The 12,453-nt window shown below is 48.7% G+C and overlaps 1 long non-coding RNA gene across 2 annotated transcripts; it reads left to right on the forward strand.

The window, feature by feature from the left end:
- On the forward strand, positions 1 to 8,651 carry LOC132239655 (uncharacterized). Of its 2 annotated transcripts, none has more exons than XR_009454108.1 (3): positions 1 to 5,102; positions 6,564 to 6,646; positions 7,452 to 8,651. It is a non-coding gene; the product is annotated as an uncharacterized LOC132239655 (long non-coding RNA). The 2 variants fall into 2 exon arrangements; XR_009454107.1 differs by having other exon boundaries at positions 6,567 to 6,646.
- The last annotated feature ends 3,802 nt before the right edge of the window (positions 8,652 to 12,453 follow it).

The raw sequence follows: 12,453 nt of genomic DNA on the forward strand, positions 1-12,453 counted from the left end.
GTGAGGAAACTAGCAATCGGTTCTTCGTTATATTAAGGTTGATTATTTCAGCTCTTCCCACTGAAAAAAGATAGAACATATCCCTGGTCCTCAGAAATTAAGTCTAGTTGGAGAGCTTTCCAATTAATGGCAGCGATGGGCTGACTGTACATGGGCTCAGTCCCGCAGTCCTGATTTTTCAGTATTAAAATAGAATAAGCTCATTACAAGGCAAACCCACGTTTAATGTTTTATGTAAGTGCTAAATATCAATCTTTTTGGAGACAGTTCTAAAAACATTAAAGCACCGTGTAAAATAATTTTTTTTTTTTAACAGGTAGCATCTAGCACTCCTGAGCATCATCCATTTGAGCTTGGAAGACACCTCTTTTCCATTCTCCATACTGATCACAAAACCATCCCAAGGTTCAGGCAGTGAAACCAGATGGAGGCAAGCCGAGATTTTGATAGTTCAGCCCCATAACCTTCCTATCCTTTTATCTCAAGAAAAAATGCTGACTTCCTCCACCCTGTCCACCTCCAAGAGGACCCATTTATTTTTAGAGACAGGAGGTGGGGGAAGCAGCCAGAGAGGGGGTGCTCTGACGTCAAACCCCGTCGTCGCTGCACTCCAGACCTTCCTTCTCTGGGGTGGGAGTTGGGGGGCAGCTGTTAGAGAAGGAAGGGCCCTGGGTTCCGACGGGAATAAGCAGGTCTGAGCCTAGGCAGCACCCTCGACCCTCACATGACCGTCCTTTCTCAGCACATTGGATTCTTAAGGTCAACCTCCCATCATCCCTCTTGTGAAAAACGTGAGCCCTCTCTAGACACAGGGCCCGAACTCTGTGCAAATGTCTGTCCATCTTGGAAGCACAGCGGCGTTAGGCTTCCTTCTCGCTCCTGCTCTGGGAAGAGGCACATTACAGTGGGGGCATCCAAGACCCTTCCTGCAGCCACAACTCTTCTGCAGCGACTGCAGGCCTCAGTCACCAGCACTCTTAATCTGGAGATCCTGTTTTGCTACTGAAATCTAGGGGCAGGGGTGGAGCGAGGTGCCCCGCCTGGGTTGTTCATCGTGTTTCTTTTTTCCTCTGAACAGCTCCAACTTCCTCTTCGTCCGCTGTGAAAGGTCTCAGCCAGCCTCGCGCCAAAAGAAATTGCTAATCGGGAAGCAGCGCCACCTCGTGGGGGACAAGGACAGTGCACGCAAGCCGATGCTATTTCCCACTGACCTAATTGAGAGAAAATTGAGCGTAGGACAGAAAACATTTGAGATTGTAATCCTGTGCCCAGAGCTTTCAAGAGTGCAGGCAGATGGCCATAAAGGCCATCTGAGCAGTCTCCTCTTTGAGCCATTGCGATCTAAGTGTGTTATAAACATCTTAAACGCATCAGTGGTACTTTGCACTTTTCTCTGTGGTCATTGGTTAGCACAACTGTGAAGGGTACTGGGTCTTCCTTCTCCCTATTGTACATAGTAGGAATTCAGGGTGCAGAGGGGAAAAGTGCCACAGACATGCCAGTGATGAAAGCCAGGCCCCAACCTTAGGCTAATGCTTACCTCCCCCACTGCTTCCTGTCCCCAAGCACTTCTCAGCAGAATGGAGGACAATGACTTTTTAAAACCATATAAAGCAATAGGGACTGATGATCTTGACAGCCATGCGGCCCCTGGATTCCTGAGACAGGACTGGGCTAGGTCCTCAGTCAGAACGTCCCTTTTCTGTGTCTCTGTTGAAGGGTTTGGCGACGTGGGGGGAAGGAACCTTCCCAGAGGTGGGAACCTCGGGGCTCTTAGAACCAGACTTTAAGCATGTGCCTGTCTCAGATAAACTCGAGGAGCAGCCGCTCTCACCTACTTGCAAGGTTATAGAGATACACGCATGCATGCCCCCTGCTGGGACACCGAGTTTTGCTGTGCACAGGTTTTTATTACCCCCAGGTGTCTTGATAAATTGAGCCTTCAGTGAATATTTCATTAGTTTTAAGACTTCGGAAAGTAAGAAATAAAGTAGTAGGGCAAGCAGAACAGACACATAACTGCAATGTTTAAAGCTCTGACATCTGCCTAAAGATTGTCCCTCTACCAGCCACCACTACACATAACACTCCAAAGGCCAAGAATGACAGCCTTTGCCTTTAGGCAGGACCAGTGGTAGTCACACCCACACTAACATGAATGCCAAGAATGCTGCCAGGTTGCCAGGAGTTACTTGGTGCGAATTCTTGCTCGGGTATCAGGGTTGGGTCATGTTTGCAACATGGTAACTCAGTTGCACATTGGACACCGTCATCAAATGAGTTTGCAAAGGAGGTGGCATCGATCAGGGCTCTGTTCTCAGCACCTACCCACTGTACACACGACCTTTCTCAGGCTTCCTACAGAACGGGGACACCATTCATTTTGTAGGTTAGTGATGGCTTAGATTTGGCAAAATACATACTCGGTGTCGAGCGCATAGCACGTGCCCAATAAATTCTTATGGAAGCAAACACCTTAATGCCCTTTACAGGCCAGACACTATTAGCTTCTTTCAGCTTCACAACAGCCCGAGGAGGTCTGTACGCTGCCTTATGTTACCGTGGAGGAAGTAAGTGTTCAAGGACGCAGAGCAATTAAGGGACAGGGCTGGGATCGGAACCCAAAGCTCTTAACCACGAGGGGGGCTCCACTTCTGCTTTGTGTCCATGTTAGTGCTCATGTCACAGAATCTTCCAGGCATGTGAGTGTGATGGCACAGGCCCTGCACAGGGATCAGGCAAGCTGCACTCCCAGGCAGGCTCTGCCTTACCCTGTCATCGTGAGCAACTGGCCTTCCTCCACCTTTCTCCTTGTCCGAAAGCTGAGTGTTTGGTCAGGAAAAGGTGGTGGAAGTTGAACTCAACGGTCTTAAAATTTGGTGGCTAGAAGCTTTTAACTTTAAATGATTTATCAAGGTTTTCTAATTCTTGACCTTTACACTTATTTTAGGTTTAATTGATTTGAAGTCCTTACCGGGTGTGGTCAGGAACACAGAAGCTGAAGAGAGGTGAGACTGTTCCAGGCCCTGGGACAAGCCAGGAGGGAAGGCCTCAGGTTGGTCTAAACGTCACTAGATGGCAGCATAAGCAGCGTTCCAGCAAGCTGCCTCCTTAGCCTTGATCCTAAAGTTTCTAGGTTCTTCTCTACTTGTGTTGGTCAGGTTGTCATTGGTGGACCTTTTAGTCAAAGCATGAAGCTCCTGGACAGTCTTGTGCTGAAGGACGGGGTGAGGCGTAGCCCACAGAGGGGCCACATAGGGTCAGCAAACCACAACCACAGCTAAGAATGGTTTTTACATTTTTAAATGGCTGAAAAAGAAACAAAGGACTGATTTTTCATGACATGGGACAATTAGGTGAAGTTCAAATTTCAGTGTCTACCGATGAAGCTCATTGGGCCCCAGCCACTCCTGCAAGTGTCTGTATAGTTCTGGCTGGTATTTCCTGCAGCGGCGAAGTTGAGCAGTTACAACAGAGGCCATAGCCCTGAAGCCTGAACCATGCCCTGTCTGTCTTGCTGTGGGAAAAGCTGGCTGGCCCCTGATGGATAGCACCCTGATCCAACCAGGGATGCCCCGCCAGTCTCTCAGGTCCTAACGCTCTGAGTGCAGGAATTTGCACTCTCCTTGGTGCTGTGTCCTTAGCTTATTGAAATAGCACCTGGTGGGCGTAGTGCGGGGCACCTCTAGCTGTCACAGTGTGGTGACCAGTACTGGGATCACGGTGAGGATGGAGGTGAGCTCTGCCTGTGGAGAACTGGGGGAGGATCCTCAAAGAAGTGATAGTCCTTAGGGAACAGGTGAGAGAGGGCGAAGGAAACAGCATCGTCAAAGAAGCATTTCAGAAAAAGCACCGCTAGGGAACGTGCAGACTAGGGGAGCAAGGCCAGGTTGGGAGGGGATGGCCGGGGTGAGGACAGGGCAGTGCAAACCCTTCCTTATTAACCTGGGAGGGAGGCAGGAGAAATAGGTTTGAAAGAGGGAAGTGGGAGGTCCTTTGCTGGTGCTGAACTTGTGGAGCTCCAGTGACGTCAGTCGTCCAGTGTTTGTCTCCCGGCGTGGCTTCGCGCACCTGCAGCAGATGCACCTGAAGGGCTAAATTAAGAGCCCAGATGCCTCGGCTCTCCCTCCACCAACGCAGACTACAGAAGGGAAGTTCCCAAATTTTGTTGGTGGGGAGGGCAAAGCAGAGCCCTCTAAGGAGGTTGAGCATGAGAATTCTGAGATACTGGAGAAGATAAACAGTATGCCCTGAAGACCCCCCCAAAAAGCGTCAAGAATAAAGCGGTCACAATTGCCATGTGCAGCAGAGACAAGGAATCGTGGATGATAATCTGGTCACTGGTGACTCTAAGATGGCCCTGACTAGGGGGCATGGAGAGCAGGAGAGGGGCCTGGGATCAGGGCGGAGGAAGAGGCCCAGATAGACAGAAGGATGTGGAAATGGAGGTGGTGCTGCAGGCAGGGTATAAAGGGATGGGAAGAGGAGAGGGAACTGCTGCCTCTCCTTTCTGGGTGCCAGGCACTGGGCGGAGCCCCAGCATCCCCGAGGTGCGGCCCATCGGACAGCACCGGGGAAGGGTCCTTCTAACGAAGCAGGACCCTAGGTTGCAGGGTGGAGGTCTGAGGCTCCACAAAGATTTGTGCTGTTTCCCCGCTCTGGCTCATCAAGTGTCCTCTCGGGGGCGTCCTTTCCTCCTCTCTTGTCACTGACCCAACCAGCTCTGTTATGTCACTTATACAGGCCTGCCTGCTGTGTCCACTGTCGGAAGTCAGGCCACAGCGGCTCTGGCCAGGGCCCGGGGTGCTGCAGCCTCCCTCCTTCCCTCCCTCCCAGCCTTCACTTTCCTGGCTCTCGGTTCTGCCCCTGGCTTCCAGGGCACAGTTCCAGGTTAAGTCCCAGGAGACCCAAACCTTGCCCACAAGTCACTAGTCACTCCCAGCAGTCAAACGAGCTGAGGACAGCAGAGCGGCCGGGCCACCAGAAGAGCTGTCTTCATGCAGCAGCGGTGGGACAGCACTGAACTTGGTGCAGGAGCAGCCGCTGATGGAAACTGCCCCCAGGACAGCACGATGAGGATTTATAGGAACACATGTGACAAGGTGAGTGGCTGACTTTGCCCTGCAGTACGTTGTTGAGGTGAGCAGAGGGAGGGCGGTTTGCTATACACACAAGCACCGATTCCATTTCGAGGGCAGCGTTTAAAACACTAGGACACGTATTTCAGAAGGACCTATTTACTACTAAAGAAGTGTTATTATCATTTGGCTCTGTGGTTTTTGTTTTGTTAATCCTCACCCGAGGATATTTTTCCATTGATTTTTAGAAAGAGTGGAAGGGAGGGGGAGAGACACAGAGAAAGAGAAACATCGATGTGAGAGAGACACATCGATTGGTTGCCTCCTGCATGTGCCTGCGACCAAGATACGTGCTCTTTAGAATCCAACCTAGGACCCTTTAGTCCGTGGGCTGATGCTCTATCCACTGAGCCAAACTGGCTATGGCTCAACTCTGTAGGAGGTCCCTGGACAACTTTTTAACCTCAGCCTAGTTACTAATTTTTTAAAAACAGGATAATATAGTGGTTATCAACATATTTGATCTCCAAAGTGGCTGCTTGAGCTGAGACCTCTGAGTGCAGCCCCTCACCTATAAGTAAAGGTGACAGGAGTGCCCGCCTGGTCGGCTGTGTGAGGGTTAATACACTCACAGGTAGTGCCCAGCATTCAGGGAGCTCTAACACATTGTTCCCTTTCCTTTAAACATGTCTTCTTATTCATAGCCGGCCTTCCTATCTCAGAGCCTGTTAAGAGGAACGCCTCCCTTCTTTGTATTAAACGGTGCTTTGTTCTTTTGTTTGTGTTAGCTATTTCTATTTTACATAATCACCCTTTATATGAACTTTATATCTTTCTTTCCATAATTGATGAGCTCATATTGGTACTTTACTGCTAAAGCTCATAGTTTACATTAACATTCACTGTCGGTATTGTGCATCCTATGGGTTTGACAGATGTATAATGACATGTGTCCATCATTACGGTATCATACAGGGTAGTTGCATTGCCCTGAATACCCTCTGTGCTCTGCCCAGTCCTTCCTCCTCCCTCCCAACCCCTGGCGACCACTGATCACTCACTCCATAGGTTTGCCTTTTCCAGAATGTCATACAGTTGGAACCAGACAGTATGTAGCCTTTTCAGGCTGGCTTCTTTCACTTAGTAATATGCATTTAAGGTTCCTCCATGTCTTTTCATGGCCTGATAGCTCATTTCTTTCTATTTTTTTCTTTTCTGAATATTCCATTGTCTGGATGCCCCACTGTTTAATTATTCATCAGCTACTAAAAGACATCTGGGCTGTTTCTAGGTTTTGGCAGTTAAGAATAAAGTTGCTCTAAGTATCTGCATACAGGTTTATGCGTGGATATAACTTTTCAACCCATTTGGGTGAATACCAAAAAGCACAATTGCTGGATCATGGGGTAAAAGTACTAGTATGTTTAGTTTCGCAGGAACTGCCAGACTGTCTTCCTAAGTGGCTGTCCCCTTTTGCATTCTCAGCAGCAGTGCACGAGAGAGTTCCTGTTGCTCCACATCCTCAAGGGCATTTGGTGTTGTTGCCGTTTCGGATTTTAGTCTTTCTGGTGAGTATGTGGTGGTATCTCTTTCGTGTGTGAATTTGCAATTCCCTAATGACATGATGTGGAGCAGCTTTTCGGTGAGGTGTCTGTTCATATCTTGTGCTGATTTAAAAAAAAAAATTTTTTTTTATTGTCGAGTTTCAACAGTTCTTTGTATAGTTTGGATACCAATCCTCTGTCAGATATGTGCTTTGCAAATATTTTTCCCTTGTCTTTCCATTCTTTTAATGCTTTGTCCTTTATATTATCATGAAATGGAAATTTGGGCACACTATGGGACCGAAGCCAGTCAGATGGTTTCAACTCTGTCTTTATCCTTTTTCTTTTCTGTCTTTATGCTCATGCAACTCCCAGCTTCTCCAGTGGTTCTTTCTTGTGTGTTCAGAATGGGCCAGAAGGGGGTTCCCTAGTGGTTGCCACATCCTCAACCCAGAGCTAGTGCTGTCCGCCTGGCTGTGGGGGTGGACCCTGGGGATGTCCAAGTCCCTCCCTGTGGGGACAACAGGCACTCTCAGGGGGCTGGGCCACTGCTGACCCTTCCTATTGCTTGCCCAGAGGTCAGAAACTGGGCCCACAGTGCCATAAGTCATAACTTCTTACGAGGATGCAGGGACTGAGTCCCTCCCCCGGGTGTTTATAGGCATGCGAGTACAGAAGTGAGTGGTTTCTAATTCAGGCCTCAAGCAGAGTTGCAGGTGTTGCCTGGGGCTCTTGGGGCAGATGTGCCTCCTGGAACACACACAGCCCTTGGCAGGGCGAGGGAACAAAAGACAATAGCCAGACGATTAATCCTGTCTGCTTCCCACAGGATGGAAAAGCATCTCCTGGCCGTGGAGGGGAAGTTCAGCTCCACGGAGGGGCTCTTCCTGCGGGTCCCCAGGCTGGTCCTCCCGCCCCACCCTCTCCTGATGAATCGATGCGACAGCCTAAGGCTTCAGAATAGCTACATATCTTCTCTGGAGTTAGCATGAAAATGTGCACATTTCTGGCTGTATGGAAACGCATGGCAGGGAGGAAGCAAACTGCCCTGCAGTGCCTGTGACCCCCAAAGAGAAGAAACCGTTGTGCCAGGCTGGTTCTGATCCCAGTCTCCTCTTACATCAGACTACACCCAATAGAAAGGGGAGGTGCGTTCACTGTGGAAAAGGTGGTCATAATTCTCGGTGGAAACGGTTGGAAAAGGCCCTGCAAGTCCAGTGAGAGTGGAGGAGTGCAGAGGGTCTCAGCACTTCGCTGCCATCGAAGGACCCTCGGGGAGCCCGTTAAATGCAAGCTCCAGGCCCCGCTGCACAGAATGCCTGGGGCCTGAGAAGGGGCATTTCGCAAACACCGAGGGCATTCAGAAGCATGTCGATTTGGACAAACTGCAGCAGCCTAAAAATTTGGATTTAGATCTTGACTGTTGCCCAGCAGCTATGTAACTTTGGACAGATACTTAAATGCCTTAATTCTGATCTGTGAAATGGGACCAATAATAATGGGTTGCAGAGATGCCGCCCTGTGCCTACCCAACCACCAAACATGCTGAAGCGAGAGTTTGAAACACGCAAGAGCTGCTCTGAAGATGGGAAGAGGGGTTTTAGAAAGTATAGGAAGTCTCGCTTCTCTGCTGCTTGTTTGTTTCACTCGAAATAGTAATAACAATTAGCTTTTATGGAGTCCTAATGTACCAGGCATTATCCTAAGCACTTCCATGTATTTAGTGCTCAAACAAGCCTATGAAATAGCCAAGGAAAGATTTAGCAACTTATGGCCACAGCTAGAAACTTGCCAAGTCGGGATTTGAAGTCGGGACCTCAGAGTCTGGAGTTCTCCCATCTCCTGGGGTCCTCAGCCCTTAAAAACCTGGTAATAAACTGAGAGAGAAAAATTGAAGCAACCACGTGGGGGGAAAAAGGCTTTGTAACTGGCTTAGGCAAAGGTTTCTTAGATACAACTCTGAAAACATGATTCACAAGAGAACAGATTAATAAATCAGACTTCATCAGAGTTAAAACTCTGCTCTTTGTTTAAAAACATGGTTATAAAATAAAAGGCCAAGCAATCAACTTGGAGGAAACATCTGCACATTGTGTATTTAATAAGGGGCTTGTATCTGGAATATATAAAGAACCCTCAAAACTCAACATAAGCCCGGCCAGCGTGGCTCAGTGCTTGACATCCACCTATGAACCAGGAGGTCACGGTTCGATTCTCGATCAGGGCACATGCCCAGGTTGTGAACTTGATCCCCAGAGTGGGTGTGCTGGAGATAGCCAATCGATGTTTCTCTCATCACTGATGTTTCTACCTCTCTCTCCCTCTCCCTTCCTCTCTGAAATAAATAAAAACATACTTTAAAAAACTCAAAATAAGAAAGCAACATCATAAAAAATGGCCCAAAGAACTGAACATGTCACCAAAAAAGAAATATTAATGTCAAATAAACCCATGAAAAGTTGCTCAACCTCATATGACATCAGGGAAATGCAAATTAAAACTGCAGTGAGGTGCACGCACACCCATCAGAGTGACTACAATGAAAAAGACCGACCACACCAGGTGTGTTGACAAGGATGGGAGGAACAGGCAGGAATGTAAAACAGTGCAACAATTTGGGAAAAGTGCGCCAATTTCTTAACAAGTTAAACATATGCCTCCATGATCCAAACATTTTACTTTTAGGAATTTACCCAAGAGAAATGAAAAGTGTGTGTTGATACAAAAATTTGTGCGGGAATGTTCATTGAAGCTTTATTTGTTCATAGCCAGAAAGTGGAAACAACCAAAATTTTCATCAACAGGTGAAACTGTGGTATCTACAAACAATGGGTCATATTTCTATATTTTTTATTAAAAAATATTTTTATTGATTTCAGAGAAGAAGGGAGAAGGAGAGAGAGATGGAAGCATCCATGATGAGAGAGAATCATTGATGGGCTGTCTCTCCTGCACACCCCACACTGAGGTCTGAGCCCGCAACCTGAGCATATGTTTGACCGGAATCAAACCATGACCTCCTGGTTCATAGGTCGACACCCAACTACTGAGCCACACCGGCCCAACTATTTTTTAATTTTTTTAAAACACTTCCATCCTGTCTTCCCTAGCAGCTGCACCATTTTGCATTCCCATCAGCAGTGCACAAGGGCTCTGATGTCTCCACATCCTTGGCAACAGCTGCTATCAGCTGGTTTTTGGATAAGACCATCCTAATGGATATGAAGTGGTATTTCAATGTAGCTGTGATTTGTATTTCCCTAATGACTAATAATGTTGAGAGCTTTCTTTTATGTGCTTTTTGGCCATTTGTACAGCTTTGGAGAAATGTCTATTCAAGTCCTGTACCCAATTTTTAATCAGCTTGGTGGGTTTTGTTGTTCCTGATGTTGATTTCTGAGCGCATATTACTTTTAAAATCACAAAAGAATTTTATTTTATGAGAAAAGGGGGACAGAGCAAACAGAAAGTCAACCAAGAGAGGAGTAATGGTTAAAAGCTTGGGCTCTGAAATTAATTAGCACATTCAATCACCATAATTATGGAGCACCTACTGTATATGTCAGGATAGGCTACCTAACACACAGCCCTGGAAGCTCAGTGACCTAATCCAATTGGAGAATTGCCAGTGTGGTCTGAGGTAGAGGTGGAGAAAAGGCAGGAGTTAGGAAGGGCAATATGGCTCTGGGTCATGTAGTCACTCGGTGAACCTAGGTTGCATCCCGCCTGTGACACTGACGTCCTCAGTGTGTGGCCTCCAAAGTCACCATGGCCGGGGATAAAAGGGAGGATTACACAAGGGTGACTTTTTATGGACCAGTCTTTGCCTATCTTACATCAAGCTAAACTTGTAACACAGCCCCACCCACCCTCTACGGAGGAGACTGGGAAGCGTCCTCTTCCTGTGTGCCCAGAAGAAGAGAAATTGCACTGTGTCTGTCACAGTACACCCCATTGGTCACCAAACCCTCTCATTCTTCTTCCCACACACAGACACATTCATCCCCTTCCCTCAGGAGACAACCCAAAGCGGCATCCAGATCACGCACTCGTCTCCCTCAAGAGTGGGTAGCGATGCTGTGTTCTGATGACTAAGTTGTCTGCCCCCTACCCAACACCCAATGTACAGCGGTGAAGTGGAAATAGCAGCATTCCCATTGAGATAAGGGCAGGTGCGGGAGCCTGGCTGTGGAAGAGACAGCCCCTCCCCTTGAGGTCGGCTCCGTGAGGGTTCCCTGCCCTGTCCATTTCCCTCCATGGCTCCAGGCTTTGTCCTTCTTTTTCACTATTTTCCCTGACTTCACCTGGAATGTTTCTTGGCACTATCCATTTCTTGGAACTTTCTTCTCACTCATGGAACCCAAAGGGTTGGCTTAAGTCTGCCACAGTCAAAGATGTTTTAGGATGACTTCATGATTTCTGTGGCAGTAATTATCTCAGAAAGTAGGGAGGTCGAGTGAAATAGAGAAAACCTGGGCTTGGGAGGTTTGCGATGCCTGCTAGAAACCTAGTTGGATGTAGGAACCTGGCACTCAGGGAGTCATCCAGGCTGGGGGAAGTCACTGGGGAGGCATCCCCATGTAGCTGGCATTTGTCAGGAGGCTCTCACATGTAGACAGAGAGTAGAATAGGTCCAAAGACTGCGCCCTGGGTCACTCCAGAGGCCAGAGATGCACCTGCCAGGAGACAAGAAGGAAGGGCTTTGGTGGCAGGTCAAAATCCAGAGGAGTGGGATGTCTAGGAAGACAGACACAGAACATGTCTGGAGATGGGGCGGGGGGGGGGGGTGGTTTGCTCCATGAACTCAATGGTGCTGATAAGTCAGTAAGACAAGAACTGAGGACCGACACCTGAGCGAGGTTATTCTGACTTTGGCAAGAGCAGTTTCCATGGAGTCGTGGAGCAAAAGTCCAGTTGAGGGCTTTCCATCGACACGAGAGGAGGGAGGTGAGTGAATATCACCGTGGACCGAAGGGTCTCACTGGGAAGGGGAGCAGACACAGGTCCACTGCACAGGTCAGTGCTCGCCCAGGGCACCCTGAGACAGGCAGGGCTGCAGCTGAAGACACAGGGGGACGAGAGGGCCAAGCTGAGGGAAGTGAAACTAGAGCCAGCTCTGCAGCTGAGATGAGGCTAAGGAGGCATTTTGGAGGGTTGGGGAAAGGGGAAATGAATGCAGTCATGATCTGGGCAAATGGGCAAGTGTAGGGACCAGGGAAAGGTGTGATCGCTGGGCAGCAGGAAGGGCCGCTTGGTGTGTGTGGTCATGCATTGAAGGAGAAACCACCCATCGTGGTTGTGTGTCTTTCTTCAGCCAAGCACAGCCGGTGCGCATTGGCAGGAGCAGGCAGGGAACTGATGGGACCAAGGTTGGAGTTTTTGCCACCTTTGTCTCCCCTGGTTCTCAGGTCTTCAGGGTTGAACTGGAACAACACTGCCTGCTTTCCTGGGCCTCCAGGTGGCAGGTCATGGGACTCCTCAGACTCCATAATTGCATGAGCCAATCTCTCATAATAAATCTCTCTCTGTGTCTACATCTGTCCGTTGGTTCTGTTTCTCCGGAGAACCCTGACTAACACAGGGCATGTGGGGAGGAAAGGGGTGTGACTGGCTGACTTAGGGAGCGGGGAGAGGGAAATTCTGGAATTGCAAGGAGGAGCCAGGAGGAAAGCTGGCTCCTGCTGGCCTAGAGGCGAGGGTACAGCAGCCCCTGAGAGGCCCCAGGAGCAAGAGTGCCCTCAGGAGCCAGCCAGGTGTGGGTTGGGGCATGAAAGTGAAGAGAACATTCACCGAAGAGGCTGCAAATGCAGACACCTGGGGATCTGGGTGGG

Source organism: Myotis daubentonii, chromosome 8, assembly GCF_963259705.1.
Source record: "Myotis daubentonii chromosome 8, mMyoDau2.1, whole genome shotgun sequence".
In the NCBI taxonomy this organism is placed as follows: Eukaryota; Metazoa; Chordata; class Mammalia; order Chiroptera; family Vespertilionidae; genus Myotis; species Myotis daubentonii.